General features: G+C 36.8%; 1 protein-coding gene across 3 annotated transcripts in view; it reads right to left on the bottom strand.

Annotated features, from left to right (window-relative positions):
• The window catches only part of LOC131430838 (calmodulin-lysine N-methyltransferase), a 66,044-nt gene extending 50,016 nt beyond the window's left edge, over positions 1 to 16,028 (bottom strand). The window contains exon 1 of one of the 3 annotated variants that reach the window (XM_058596064.1): positions 15,670 to 16,028. The gene's annotated coding sequence lies outside the window, so the exon portion shown is untranslated. Of the gene's footprint in view, positions 1 to 7,891; positions 7,994 to 15,669 lie in introns of those variants that run through there. The other 2 variants (XM_058596065.1, XM_058596067.1) reach the window with 2 other exon arrangements.
• Between the last annotated feature and the right edge of the window lie 567 nt (positions 16,029 to 16,595).

Raw genomic sequence — 16,595 nt, 5'->3', positions numbered from 1 at the left:
TTCGGCTTCCCGGATTAGTTGGAGTCGGCGGATGTGTTCACTTGTCAAAAATTTCCCATAAGAGTCCAGATCGGCCTGCGCTTCCTTAGGTTTCATTCCATATTCCTGATGCACTTCGATGAAGATTCGTAGAAGGTGGTCAGGTGTTGTTGGAAGGCCTTCTGATGCTAATAGCATTTTTATACTAGTTGGTGTCATACCCTCGATGCATACTGTAGGTTGTTGATTTTTCATGTATGACAAATACAGACGGACGACGTGCATTATTTTCGGGTCACGAAGTCTTGCTTTCAAGAAGCGTTCGTCGCCATTTGCAGATTGTGAAGTAAGACGTACAATTGGAGGACGCATTGGATCAATTTCGAATTGGCTGTCTGTACTCATGTCATGTGATACTGTAGATGTATTTACGTTCTGTGGTATTGAAGATGTGTTCACATAGTTAGTGGATGGTGCAGCTTCGATGTCATTACTTCCTAAGACCGAAGTAGTGTTGTTTTGAATACTTCTTGTTCCTTTGTAAGGGTTGATGGTTTCACCTTTTTGAAAATTTATGAATTTTGAGGCAATATCTGCACCTGGATTCCCGGAGAATTGAACCCGTGCAGCTGCTAGTAGGTCTTTGTCCAAGGGTAAGGTATATTGTAATGACATATTATTGTTATTGTTGTGGCAGGTATTGTTACTATTAGTGTTCAAGTTGCTGTTGTAGTGCACATTATTGTCGTTGTTGTTGTTGTTGCTGCTGCTGTTGTTGTTGCTGTTGTTGTTGTTGTTGTTGTTGTTGTTGTTGTCGTGTTTGCTGTTGTTGGTGTAGTTGTTGTTTTTACTGCGTATACTGTAAGTTGTATTATTTTGTTGTTTCCGCTTCCGATGTTTTCGTCTGAGGTTTGCTTTTTCAGCTTGTTTTTCTTGCAGCCGTCGAGTGCGCTGTTTCTTGTCATACTCACTCCAGTCTCGTTTCCAGATTTTTTTACTTCCAATAAAGCGCCAGCCACTGTCGCATGTTTGAATTTCCTTCTCTTTGAGTTCTTCAGCTAGAGACTTAGGTTTGGTATTTTGGTCTTTGGTTCCGATACTGGAGATTGAAGTCGATATTGCTTTGACTTCATCTCTCAATTCTTCCAGAATAGTGTTAGGTATTATTGCAGGGACTTCAGATTTCGTAGGTAGTAAGAATTTTTCTTCGAGGCGAAGAAGCCGTTCGCTCATTTCCTTGATGTGCTGGTCATTGACTTTACTAAAATCGCTAACGTTTTTTATGGCACTGTGTAACGAGGCCTCGAATGACTGCATGCGCTGACCTACTTTACCGCAAATGTTGTGGTCGTTTCTGCTGATACTGGACAATGACTGCTTCACGTCGATGAGCAAGCGCTCGACACTGTCGAATGGGTTTTCATGTCTGCAGTGGTCCGGTGATACGTTTCCGTTTGATTTTTTGTGTGCTTTAGAAGTTGCTCCTGTAGATGAAGTAGTTTTAGAGTTTCAGCTCCTGTCATTATTAAATGTTGACAGTCGGCACACACTGGTACCATAAATGCCAGAATAAAATTTTCTTGATGCCGCTGCACGCCGATGCAGGCTGAATGGTACGATTTTTCACAGAATTCGCATTTCCAAAGGAAGCGATCGTCAATATTAACACACGATTTTACACCGCACTTCATTATTCTAAATAAAATTTGTCCGAAAGGCTATGAAAAAAGCCCGCGCGCGACGTAGACTACGCGTCAAAGAATAAATAAATATAAATTACTTGCGGAGCGCTCGAAAAAGCGAACCGCGCCCGATGACTGTTCGAGGCGAAAAATATGATGATATTCGTGAGGTTGAATTAAAAGCTAAAATAGCTAAACAGAATACCTTAAATTGTCACCCGCATGAGCAGAGTGATATCCAATTGAGGTATTTCCAATACCAAAACAATAACATGGTTATATTGAAATGTAGAAAACAGTGGCTAAACTTAAAATGTATTTGAATTACCTTTGAAGGAACGCGATTGAAGTTATCAAATGAATGACATATTATAATAATATTGCTTTATAATTTTGCTAAGTTTGTACATTGAAAATTCCAAAATTTTAATGAATATCACATAAAATTTCAGTTTTTCTTGCATTTTGCTAAATTTATTGAAAAGGAAAAGGAGTTGGCATCACTGGGAGTACGATGCGGTGTCTAAGTGCAGCTCTCAAAAATGTTTATTTTCAATGTATTGTTTGATACGTATAGTTAAAAATTTGGTTGAAACAGTTATTTTGAGTGATAGTGCAGATTTGGCAAGTGTGTGTTCAGTAGTGAGAGAGCTATTTATTGAAAAATGTTGATTCGCAAAACTAAAAATGCTCAAGCGGCGGAAACAGATAATTTACCGCACCAAAATTCAACGATATTAACCGATCAAAGCGCCGTATGCATATCAATGTCGGTGTTATCAGATTTCTATGGAATGTGTAAAAAAATTACAGGTCAATCGTGTGATTCAATCGGAAAATCTGAAGTTGGTCTGCAGCAAACCCATTCGCGAGTATTTGTTTTATTTTATTTTTTCAGTGGTCGTGTTTCATCTCACGTTGTCAACAGCAATGCGAATAGAAGAGGAAGGATACTGGTGAGATTGTTCCTTGGAGACTTTTTTATACTTTTCTTACATGAAATGCTCAGCTTATTTTGTTGAATTTATTGAAAACTTTCAAAACTTCTCTAGAAGTTGACAAAATTTTCTAACAATTTATTTAACATGTTGGTCTTATACCTACATAGATTATTTGACTACATTGCGGAATAACAGCAAAACAAGCTACCATACCTAATTGTAACATTATTTTGCAATTTAAATATAAAAACCTGTTTTAATCCACCTAGTGGTGTAATGATCCCCGACCTGGAAGGATTCTTAGTGTCAGTAGGATCCATAGTACTAGCCATGCAATGATTCTGTACACTAAGAATCGGCTGCGAAGTCTGTTGAAACAGAAAGGCCAAATTCCACAAAAGGGATGTAATGCCAGAACTTTACTTTGGTGTAATGATGCCTTTCTCATATCAATCATACTATCATATATAATACTGTGGTATTCTTCAAAATATCTTTTCTTCGATTCTAAAAAGAATAACCGAAGTCGGTTTGTTTGACCGTCTACTGATAAAAACTATCAATTTGAAAAGATTTGAGGTCGATTTAGAAAACTTTTTAAGGTTTTTCCCCATTTTCAGTGATGGTATACAATTTTTTACCCTATATTTCCGGATCCGGAAGTCGGATCCGCATGAAATTCAGGAATTACGCATTGGATCACAGGACCTTTCGTTTGAACCTAAGTTTGTGAAAATCGGCTCAGCCATCTCTGAGAAAAGTTAGTGTACTTATTTTCACAATTTTCTGCACATTTTACCCCATAATTCCGGAACAGGAAGTCGGACCCAAATAATATTCAGGAATTTTGTATGGGACCACAAGACCTTTCACTTGAATCTATATCGGTTCAGCCATCTCCGAGAAAAGTTAGTACAAAAAAACGTTACATACACACATACCCACACAGACATTTTGCGAACTCGACGAACTGAGTCGGATGGTATATGACACTCGGCCCTCCGGGCCTAGGTTCAAAAGTCGGTTTTCACAGTGATTGCATAACCTTTCTATATGAGAAAGGCAAAAATCATAAATAAGCAATGATATCAAAATGAATTATTTGTTTGATATAAGTTTGCTATTGCTTTTTATACCGGTACGTTAATTACGATTGTTTGATCATTCGAGTTATGCAGTGCGTTAATACGTTAATGCCGAAAAACTAATGAAGTTTTTATATGCACAAAACTTTTTTGAAATCACGAAAACCACTTGACTATCTCAGAGAGCACAAAATATGTCTTATCTGTTAGATTGGTTATGAAAAAATTAGATTTAATAATACGATGAAAGAAATTTCGTATAGATTGATGTTAGATAATGACAGATAAGACTATTGGTTTAAAATTCCTTGCATTCTACTACAATTTCAACTAATTTCAATCATCAACGGAGTAACAACCAGGAGTGGTCGCTCAAGCTCTTGACAATTTCCTACATGCGGCATTTTCAAAATTTATCGTTTTGTTTTACTCGACCCTTGATTATTTTCGACCTCTTGTATCCTATGATATTGTGGTAATTGGACTTGCTGTCACATGTGACATATCTATCATAGACTGGCTTAACACAACTCATCGGTCCCTTTTGAGCTAGAAATTCGAAACATTTTCCGCGCGAATACGATATACGATTCAGTAACCAATAGTCGTGCGTCTATCATGTCAAGATTGTCCGACAGTGTAATAAATTACTTTCTTGGAACTGAATGATTCAAATAAGCACATCGCACCCACCCACGAGTCCGAACAGTCGTACCGCTGTTTTCATCACTTGCGCAAGATAGACTACATTTCGCATAGGTTAAAGCGCCGCTCGCCAAACAGCTGCAACATTCTCGCTCATAGTGCTGTCTGAAAATCTCGGTTGGTCAAAACATTCCCCTTAATCGACCACCGGTCAGTAACCGACACGACTAGAGAAATTGCCACAAATAATTTCACGATTTTCTCACAACGTCCTAATCTGCGTGGCAATTAAACAACACTCCGACTTTAAACCTGTGTGAGCGGTAGGTAATAAAAAGTACTAGAGGTAGAGACGGTGCGAATTAAAATGGTGACACTAGACGTACCCGATCGAAAAATAAACTCACCGCTCTACAAACTCGTTCCGTATTTAGAATACCAGCCAAGGTTCATCGAGAAAAGCTTTTCAAGAGCAGCACATCAACGTGCAGTGAGGATCTTGTGCCCTTCATTCATCCCGGTGTCGAGCAGCGCACAAATCATCTATCCCCCGGGAACTGCTGATTCCGTTCATATAGCAAAACAAGCGCGAAAAACGAGCCACTTTGAAGTAATTAGGAACGTAAACAATATGCTACAAATAGGGTAAACATTGATTCACAGTGTTGATCACTTCGCGAATGGATGATTATAAATAAAATATCGAAAGGTTGCGAACAGGAAAGATCACGAAGTTGGAAAATGTGTATTTTTGATCCAGTTAGAAACGATGCTTTCCATTCAAATCCGGTTTGTCGGAACGTACTGATGATCACTGGAGATTTATTTGAGTAAAGAGAATAATGTTTATCTTCTTGATGATGATAGAGGCTAAAATTGAAAAAGATTTATGAATTATCCAAACGACGACCATTAACGGCAAAACAGTGGACAATATTCCAGTATTTCGGCAAAAACAGAACTCATCCGCGAAATAACGATGCATCTTTTGGAAATCAAGCAGTGCAGTAAGAAATTTCGCTACAAATCACTGATGGAAAACAAATCAGCACGTGCTACAATTCATAAGTAATCAGCATCGGATGAATGAATCACGCATCCCGAGCAAAGTCAAACATCAAAACGAGAGCAAATTGAAATCTTATTTTGATAGCAACATCACATTGAAATCTTAATTTGATCTCAGCTCATCAATTTTTCAATTGATATCACATTATGTTATCTTTTAGCTGTTACTTTTGAAAAAAAAACTTGCGAGCAAAAATTTTTGGAAACTCCAAAAATGGTTATTCAAAAGCAACAACTTAATAACTGCATCAAAATAGGACTAATTCCATTAGGCGATACAAAAATGCAAAAATAAATTTTAAAGGAACAAATATTCCTTTAATTCTACGTTGCGTTTTACAAAAAATGCTTACTGTGGCAGTTGTCCGGAACCATAACCGTGATCAAGGAAAAGATTTTTGTCAAAACTTTTGCTGCTTTTACACCAATAAGGTATATTTTTACTTGCGAGATTATTGTTGTAGCACCACACATCTGGAGAACATTGGATAGGTTGGTGATGATTGGTGCCACGTTTATCTGAAGTTAGCGATCTCCTGGGCATTCTCATCTCGCTAATCGTCAGCCACAGAAAGACCTTCTTCAGGAACTTGATATCAAAAAGACATTTGACGTCAACGATTTTCTTCTGGTGGGATACGTTAAATATCAGATTCTCTAACAGTTTTCGCTTTTAGTTAAAAAAAGATGTTAAATGTTCTGACTATTATTTTCGGTCGTTGTTTTGACCGTTATTGTCTGTGGTTCAGAAATCGACGAACGGCATTGCCAAAGTGATTGTTTTTCCGTGTATCAACTAACAAGTCCTTTGAATAATACGCTCTTCTTTATATCATACTAGCTGAATTACCCGGCGTTGCTCAGAAATGTTTCGTGAAGGCAAGGCCGCAAAAACAGTTTTAGAAATTGTTCTGACCATTGAAATACTCAGAGCGTAGTGAAACACAACTTATTTCCACACAATTGCTCAAGATTGTGATAATGATTATTGGATAACGAAAGGCTGTTCAGAACTACGTTAGATAACACTTTCGTTCTATAGAATAACGATTCAGTTAATTCAAATGTTATCGTAAACTTATTTTCATCAGCTCGGTTCGACAGTTTTCTCAATTTACATGAAAAAAATGCTCATTAATTTTATGATTTCTTCGTCAATTCAGATCAATTTTACCTCCCTTGGTTAAGAATGTTTATTCCCCCTGCCTTTTGTTAGTGAACTTGCAACCGCTCTCTACCCTCTGAGTAATGTGAAAAGTATCCGTCAAAAAAAGAGAGGGGGGGGGGATGAAAATTGATTTTCGAGACTCTTTTCTTTAAGTCTATATCCTCCCTCGTTTGTCGACGAATAAGATAAATTTCACAATAAACCTCTTTTTAGAGGCACTTGCTACAAACTCCAACCTTTTGTTCACCTGTGCAATGAATATCTGATCTCGACAAGAAAAAATATCCTAACGATCATCTCTTATTTGTAATAAATATCTTTGCCTGTCGAAAAATTTCGATTTCGTAAAACTCGAAACATTTGGCCAACCAGCACCTCCCCCGCCCCCTCCTCTTTAAAATATCTCTTATAAGAAACTATGAACAGCAAGAGTTACTTGTGCTAAAATAGTTAATAATCTATTGAGTTGTTTTGGAGTTATCGTATATACAATTTATCCTTTACATGTTTCAAACCAACAATTTCAAAAAGTATCGATACTCATCCTTCAAAATGGTCTTCAAAAAGTATCGATACTCATCCAATTAGATAATGTTTTTTATGATCTCCTGTTAAAGACCCTTGCTAGGCCCCCCTTCCCCATAAACATACACTTATGACCATCTCTGAAGAGCAAGAAGTATCTGTGCCAAAATTGATAGCAATCCGTTCAGTAGTTTCGTCCTATCTAACATATTCTTCATAATGTAGACCTTGACATCCTGAACAACTTTCCACAGAAAAAAGCTTTGGAGATTTCAGGTTCTGAGCTAGATCGTATTTTTGCACACTAGCTATTTTGCATTAATATTTGAAAAACTTAGAAAACCCTATTCTCCAAATAATCAGATTTCCATAAATTATCTATGTTTACTCCATTTTATCTGAAGCAAGCAAATGAATTGCTTGATGTTCGCTCCGAAATAAATCTTCATCGAATGATCCCGAATTTAAGTCTACACAAAAATTAAAAACTTTCGAAATCAGTGTGATGCTGTCTGTGGCCAGAGGTGAGATACTGGTTCATTGTCCCAATTAGTCGTAATAAGTCAGACATTTTTTTTTTTGGAATCGAAATAATATATGATCTGGGATTGCTTTTTGTCAGATTCCTAATTCACGTCTTCAGTGAGCCTTTGCTGTAAAAGGCTTTATTCTGAAGCGCTCGCTCTTGTGAGCCTCGAAATTCGTATTTCAAAGTGATTATATACTCGAGTAGAATGAGATCAAATGAGATGCTACAGCTTTTGGATACGAGAAAGAAAAAAGAGGACATTTTCATACCTGTCAAATAGCCGCACTATCATTTACGACGGTTGCGGGACGGATGCGATGAAACGAGTGTACATCGGCTAAAACTACTTGTATACAGCTTTGCGAATCAACACTGCTTGTCATATGATCGAAAATTCTCCATCCACTTACAGCTTAACATCATAGTCCATAGCATTCGCAGAGAGTTCGGAATTCAAATTACCTAGGTTCGAAACCCAGTCCCTCTGTGGAGCGCTTTTTTTATTGTTGCTAGTGATATCACCTAAAGGTATACTATCCCGGGTTTTTTGCCCAATCTATTTTTAGCTTATACTCGCGACTTGTTGGTTTTCAGTAATGTCTTTTTAAAGCAAATCAAAAACTGATTATGCACTCCAGTTTTGTTTTCGTTATTTGATAATAATTTCAAATTGAGAACTAGTTTTGCTATTAACAAGAAAAAATCTGGAACTACAACCTTTGGACCAGCATCACAAACTATAGTTTTAAGCCCCCCACCATCCCCACCCGTCTCTATCTCTCTCTTCCCCCTTGCTCGCCTTCTTAACCATTGAATCATAGCCGTAAACCTCCCACAACCCGTCTCCATCTCTCTCAGTCCCCCACTTGCCCCACCCTAGCATACATAACCAGTTAACAATAAAGCCACACATCTTGTCCCCCCCCCCGATTCTCCCCCCGATACAACATAAACCACCAAAACACAAAAATGTAATGTCTCTCACCTCACACTCTCTCTCACTCTAGTCTGTAAGAAATGAATTGTAAAACGTATGAAATGTAAAAATACCCCCTCCAAACCACCCAACCCCAAAAATCCCCCCCACCCAAAACTCCCCCCCCCCCACTGATACCCGGCGATAAGACCATAATTAGGTTAAAACCGGGTATAAATAAAAACTTTATAAATTAAATTAAGAAAAAATCTATATCTTATTTAGATTTCAGTTTGCTTTCGCTGTTAGCAAAAACAGTTTTCTGTTTGATATCATCGGAATATCTTTTTGCTTTCGATTTTGATTTTTTGCCTTTTAAAACGACCAAAACAACAGCAAATTGAGTAATCGATAAATGCGAACATCACAACATCAAAATGAGTTTTCTATTTGATCTCACACTCTGCTCGGGATACGACGTCAGTGAAGCTTGAGAACACGCTCATTCGATTTAAAGGAGAAACGGAGTTTCCCAACAGATGGTTTTCAACAGCACCGACTACCAAGGGATTCCATTGCGGATTGCATGCCAATTGGTTTCAATTTTAGTATCAATTTTTTTTTAAATTGACAGCGTAATTCAACTATCAGCTGTGTTTTCATTGAAACCGATTCGTGGTAATTTTTTTCGCATTACACTATCATACTCTTTTGCATTGTATTTTATTCAAAGAAAAGGTTAGATATATTAATAATATGTAATCCACTATCACTGTATCATTGTAAAAACAGTAAGCGCCCTATTTTCAAATTAAAAGAACATTTTGAAGTTGCCGAATCGTGACACAATGCAATATATTTCATCTCAATCCATTTAATAGAAATATTTATGTTGAAAGACTAGTTAGCATTATCAGTACAAACTGTAAATACCAGGAAATATTGTCGATTACTTCTTAGAAGTTTTATCCTATCCCTTCTTTACACTTAGTATGATCTCACAATCATATTTTATCGTGAAACGCCTAAGCTCGAAAGAAATAACATATTCGCAAATGAATTCCAGAATTTTGACTATCAGAAAATTTCCTACTGTGTCGCGTCTAAGGTTAATAAGGCTACTGCAGTATTTAAAATAATACTTTATTCGTCTCCATCAAGCTCGAAGAGCCTGTATCCGTTTGAGTTGCAGAACTAGTAACAGTTTATTATAGTTTGGATGTCATCATTACCCTCCAAACATTTTATCATTTCACTTATAGCCTCAGTATCAAAAATATTATCAGCTTGTAATTTGTTTAGGAACTGGTTCGATTCCGATGAATTGACCAACCTACATTTTACAGTCTCGCTCAGTAGTCAAACTTCATAGTTTGCAAAAGTCAGATTAATGATCACAGAAAAGATCATTTTTCGGAAAAATACTCTCAATGGCAGAGATAGAGCTAGAAGACTGGTTTGTCTGATGGACAGAGACGATGTTTGAATAGAAGGTGCCGAGACAGCTAGGATTAGAACATGTTTCATGCCCGCGGTACTAACTAGGTTCTGTTGAAGAACTTTGTCTACAACAGCTCAGGGTGGCGGAAATAGTAAAACACGTATGCACGAAATGCATTAGAACGCAGGTTCGAAATTGCCTCTAAACGTATCTTTTTTTTCAAAATTATGATATTTTCTGCAAGTTTTTCATTCATTTGACTTTTCCCATCTATGTTTCCAAAATTTCAAAACTGAATTTTGTTATGGCGACTTTTCCCTGGAAATATCATAATCAGAGCATTCTAATTTCCACAAACTGCTAATGCTGAGTTGATGACTTGAAGACGAAACGTAAAACTATGAAACATCATGTTCACTTTGCACCAATTCCCACAAAATACCAAAACCCCTAAATGAATTCTCTCAATATTTTTGCTTCGGTACAAGCATGATTCAAGATATTAAAAACCTCTGTTTTTGAGCTTTTCTCTTCGTTTAACAATCCTTGCGATTCGACATTTTTAAGGTTTCTGGATGGGTCTGTGCGTTCTTTGTCTTTCACACTGAAATTCTCGTTTTTAGATCGGTTAAATCAAAGTCGCAACCGATGGACCTTGTTCCCCGTAAGCTTCAACGAAAATTCGACAGGGCTCAGCAGCACTTTTTTTTCTTAAAACAAACTAATGAATCAACACTTCTCGCAAATGCTCTTTACTTGACAAGAATTTCGACATGTTCACTTCACTGAGTGTACCCGACACTAACATGTTATTGACAAATCAGCAATACACCATTCGACTCAGTTCGTCAAATACACTAAATGTCTCTGTGTGTATGGGCGTGTGTGTATGTAATGTTCTTTTGCAGTAACTTTTCCCGGGGAGATGGCTGAACCGATTTTCACAAGCTTATATTCAAAGGAAAGGTTTTGTGGTTTCATACAAAATTCCTGAATATTAGTTTCGAAATTACGATTTAAAATATGTAAAAAATGTGAAAGTAAGTGCACCACTTTTTTCGGAGATGACCAAATCTATTTTGACAATCTTAGATTTATATGAAAGTTCTTTAGATCCCATACTAAATTCCTTAATTTTGTTTGCATCTGACTTCCTGAAAATATGTGTATTAACTTTTCTCAGAGATGGCGTGACAGAATCTCACATGCTTAGATACAAATGATGTCTTATGGTCCTTTAGCAAAATTTCTGAATTTCATTTGGATCCCAATTTTGATTCTGGAATTATAGGGTAAAGTATGTCAAAAATGGTATATTGTCACTTAGAGCAGCGAAACAAAAAAACGAACAAAAATATTCTAAACTGGCTTCAAGACTACTTTAATCGGTTGTCATTATCAGTAGATGGCCAAACAAACCGATTCCGGCTATCCTGGTTCCCGGTTTCCGATTCCGGAGGCACCGGAAATAGTAATCATATTTTCCCAAATGGATCTCACTTACTTTTCTCAGTGATGGTTTGACCGATTTTCACAAACTTAAACTTATATGAAAGGTCATGTGGTGAACAATTTCAGAAATGCTCAGCAGATCATCAGACTCGACCTTCTCCGATTTGGATGAAACTTTGCACATGGCTTCAGTATGGCAAACCATAAGTTTTGAAAAGATGGAGAGGTCAATCCGACTCACGACTAAAACGGGCGTATGTGTTTTTGCATTTCACAAAAATTGCCTTTTTCATATCGTTGTAACACGAAAACCGTTAATTGTACAAAAAATGGCGTTCAGGAAGAAGTTATAGGGAATCGATTGAGTACTCTAAAAAAATGTACACTGAAAGAAATTTTTCATTTTTTTTCTCAATAATTACCAAATAAAAAAAAATCAGTGTTTTAAGTTTTTTATTCTTTGATAATTTTTATTTTAAAGCTGTTATTAAAACCTACAGATTGATGACTATCCCATCCGTGCCTTTTCAAAAATGAAGAAGTTACAGCTAAAACAATTTACAGATATATTCGAAATTTCAATAAAGGCACGGATGGGATAGCCATCAATCTGTAGGTTTTAATAAGAGCTTTAAAATAAAATTATCAAAAAATATTAAAACCCTGATTTTTTTTATTTAATTTTTCAGATTATTATGTAATTATTGAGAAAAAAATGAAAAATTTCTTTCAGTGTATATTTTTTTAGAGTACTAAATCGATTCCCTACAACTTCTTCCTGAACGCCATTTTTGTACAATTAACGGTTTCCGAGTTTCAACGATTTGAAAAAGGCAATTTTTGTGAAATGCAACAATCGGTTCAAAACTTATGGTTTGCCATACTGAAGCCATGTGCAAAGTTTCATCCAAATCGGAGAAGGTCGATTCTGATTTTGTCACTTTTTCGTCTACTTATTCTTCTGGTCTCAAAAAGAATTCCCAAATTTCATCCGGATCCGACTTCCGGTTCCGGAAATATAGGGTAAAGCGTGTTAAAAATTTTTAACCATCACTTAGAAGGGCAAAAAAACGTAAAATAAATTCTAAATCGGCCTTAAAACTACTCCAATTGATAGTTTTTATCAGCAGACGGTTTCGGTTATTCTTTCAAAAATCGAAGAAAACTATTTTGAAAAATACAGTATTGTATATGGGAGTATGATTGATATGAGCAAGGTGTCATTACACCACTAGGTGGATTAAAACGGGTTTTGAACAAGCTATTATGAGCATATCGTGCGATTTCTGAAAATGTGGTACCGCAAAAAAGCGCATTCTAAACTCTACCGAATGGTATATCTTGGTTTGGTTTCCCAATGTTACCTTGCTTCTGATTGGTTGGTCGAGTTATATGTTTATGGTAGATCAACGTGCACTTTAATATTCGTGAAATGTTAACATTTTTTCAACGAAATTAGAAGAGATAGTAAGTATAGGTTTAACTACGTTCAAAACTATTCCACTTAGTAGGTCATATTTGTTGGTAGTAAACGAACCAACTTCGGCTATTCCATTTATCTGAATCCGGTTTCGGAAGAATTAAAAAAAACTGCAAAAAGGTCTCACTCACTTTTCTTAGAGATGGCCAAATCGATTTTCACAAACTTATAGGTTCAAAAGAAAAGTCTTAAAGTTTCATACGGAATTCCTCAATTTGTTGTGGATACAACTTTCGGTTCCGGAACTACAGGTTAAACAGGATTTATAGAGTTTGTGAGATTAGATCCGAACAAATTATCCTATTTCTTTTCAATAAACAGTTGTTTTTGCGAATTTCACGGTTATATTTATGATGTAATAAGTAATATGAGAAAGGCATCATTACACCACTAGGTGGATTAAAATAGGTGTTTTGTTTTAAGCTCGAAAAAATAAGTGCCTTAGAAGAATTAGGCGTGGCATTTGTAACGGTTTTTTGATTTTCAGGTATGTTATGTAAATTTAAGGTCATTGATTTAACTTGTTGTCTAAGCGAACGAGCGTTTAAAATTTTTTCCCTGACAGGACATTTCAAATAATTGGATTTATGATTTCCATCGCAATTTGAACATGAAAATTTATCAGTGGTTTCATTAATTGGACAAACGTCTTTCGAATGCAATTTACCACAATTCAAACACCGTATATCCATATGACAATTTTTGGTTCCATGGCCGAAGCCTTGGCAACGACGACATTGCGTTAAGTTTGCAATACGATTATGCCGTTTATAATGTTCCCAATGAATTTTAATGTGGGAAATGAAACGTACTTTTTCTAAAGTTTTCAAATTGTTTACATAACTTCGATTGAAGTGTATTAGGGAAAATTCATGGGAAATTCCAGAGCGTGGTTTAGAAGTACCATTCGCTCTTTTTTCCTAAATATTTCTTGGGAAGGGGCAAAACCAAGCAATTCTTTTAGTTCATTTTTAATTTCATCAGTACTTTGATCATTTGATAAGCCTTTCAAGACAGCCTTGAAGGGTCTGTCTAATTTTATATCATGATATTATGAAGTTTCTTGGACAAATATCGAATAAGACGTTCGTAATCTTCCAATCAATCAACCATGACTCGACATTCTCCTCTTCGTCCGATTTGAAATGAGACTTTTTCTTCCGGGAGAAAAGTGGAAAGCTCAGTACGGAATGCTTTGAAGTCGGAAATCATCACCGTCACTGGTGGCATACATTGATGTTTCTTCCCAGAACAACAGGCGTCCATTTTGGAAATTTTTGAAGAATTTTCCTCTCAATCGGATTCAGGAAGAATCTCGTAAATATTGTTAGACGGCATGGAATCAGCGGGAGGGAAATCCGTCCGTTGTCTTTTATTTTTACATTCAGATTCTATAAGATCGTGAATGTTATTAGAAAAATGTTGAATAACGGATTGTGATTTATTCCGTATTGAATTATTTTTAGCCTTAGGCTTGTTGCCTTTCCGGTTGGACGCAGGCATTTTTGAAATGAATGAAATTTTGAATTAAATTAACTAGGCTAAATTAGTCTTCGATTAGACTCCTAGTTTGGAAAAGCCTTGATAAAGACTGATTAGTTCGAAGAATAGTTCTTTGAATAGCTAGCCTTAAAAAAGGCTGAATAATTTCTTAGTCACTCTAATATCACTCTTTGTATCACTTAGTCACTCTAATAGCACTCTTTGTATAGCCTTGAGAAAGGCTGACTAATTGTTAGTCTTTAAAAAGACTGTTAGTGATTCCGGTAGCCTTGAAAAAGACTGAAGCCTTGAATCAATAAAACTCTAGGGAGCCAGAAAATTTTTCTAAGAGCCAAGAGCTATACGCGTGCGGTGCCAACGACTGTTCAACACCGACTGAACTAAGGACTTATCATTTTGATAATTGCCTTGCTTCTGAATAACCAGTGTTCATGTGACCATCATAGCCTAGATCATCTGGTATGGAATGTTTGTAACCCGGAAACCCCCACCAGAATAGCACTCATAAAATTATGTAAAATTAGAAACGTATAAAAAGCATTAAATTAAAAGTATAAAACTTAAATAAAGGCTCAACAATACATGTTTTGCCTTTCGTGTATTTTCTTTGAATATCCTGTCTTGCACGGAGATTATCGAATCATCACAATTAAAAAAGTGTCCATTCTATAACACTCATGAATTATTTATTTGGAAAATTAATAACATGAAACTAATTCAAAAACAGAATACATTTCTGCAATTATTTCATATGTTTTCTAAATTCCAAGATAAAAGATTTATTATCGATACCATCCGATACTGTTGATTGAAAAATACGTGTTTGATTTTTTATCACGAAGTCTAGCAATGATTGATTGAGCAGCGTTGCTTGAAACTACTGAGTAAAAAAATAAAACCGTTTTTTAATCTCGCCAGCTTGACAATCTAGGTGAAAGCACTTATTCATGCTGTACTACTTGGCCACTCTAGACAGATCATTTACAGATATTCCACTGTTGATCCTGCGGGTCGAACACATGCTGTTATTACGAGATGGCAAAAATAAACAGATCGCACAGTGTCTATTTTGGCAACCACAGACTACCTAGCACACATCACAACCACCCTGCTGTGATCCGTGGCCGCCGTCTGGTTCTGCTCAACGACCTGAACCTGGCTCAACATCAATCTCACCACGATTCACACCCGATTTCGTTCGTATGAATAATTACTTAAATGTGTACTTTCACGAGAAACAAAAATCTACACTCACATATACTTCAAACGCTAGCTCGCAGTTGGACTGTAAGACATGTGGCGAGGAGAGCATAAATCAACTGGCGGGTGTCTCCTACCTCCTCCAACAGACTGCTAGTGAATTATCCTTCAGGCGAGTATCAATGAAATTCTTGCATGGAACCACGCACCAGATGCACATGTGGCCCGTTAGGAATGTTCACGGGAGCAACAACGCGGTCAGAGCTGCCACAAAGCGTAACCGGGAACGTAACGCAAAATTTGAAGACAGATTATGCTGAACTTGCCCCCCGTAGTACGCTTCCCTTCTACGAATCAGTGCACTTGTTTGCAAATGACGCTTCGCGCTACCTAATGAATGTGATTTTCTTCGAAGTTAAATGAGCACTGACGGATGTCATGTCAGAGGTACCAGAACACCCAAAGCGGCCGCCCTACCACGGGCTATAGAATACAAATAAATTTATAGGTACATCCCGAGAGGGAGAGTGCTCACAATTGTGCTCAGTTTCAATTTCAATCGACCGCCTTTTCGCGCTTGCATCGAGAAGAAAACTTGACTTAACGATGGGTGTAGAGTGCGCCAGCTTTCACTAATTTATAACAGAAGAGAAGACAAGGGATTTCTTGTTGTTTCTACTCCCTCCCTTCAGAACACTGAAGTGAATGACAGTAGGCGACGATTGCCTGATGCGTTCTATGGCTGTTTACATGTTATGTTTGTAGCATTGAGGTTAATGTCAGAAATCCTACGTTTTTTAGGTTCCCCATGAGTATTCATAAAAAAAATGAAACTGTTTTCTTGACTGTTCGTTTCCGAATTCAGCTGGCAACTGTTTGAGATATTCGCCATGAAGTTCGCCATTGGAGTAACATACTCTTGTTGAGTTGGCTAGCTATTTTACTGAATCTCAACCTTTTCTTGATTCAAAACAAACTGTC

This window comes from Malaya genurostris, chromosome 2, assembly GCF_030247185.1.
Source record: "Malaya genurostris strain Urasoe2022 chromosome 2, Malgen_1.1, whole genome shotgun sequence".
NCBI lineage: Eukaryota > Metazoa > Arthropoda > Insecta > Diptera > Culicidae > Malaya > Malaya genurostris.
This window is presented reverse-complemented; position numbering and strand designations above follow the sequence as displayed.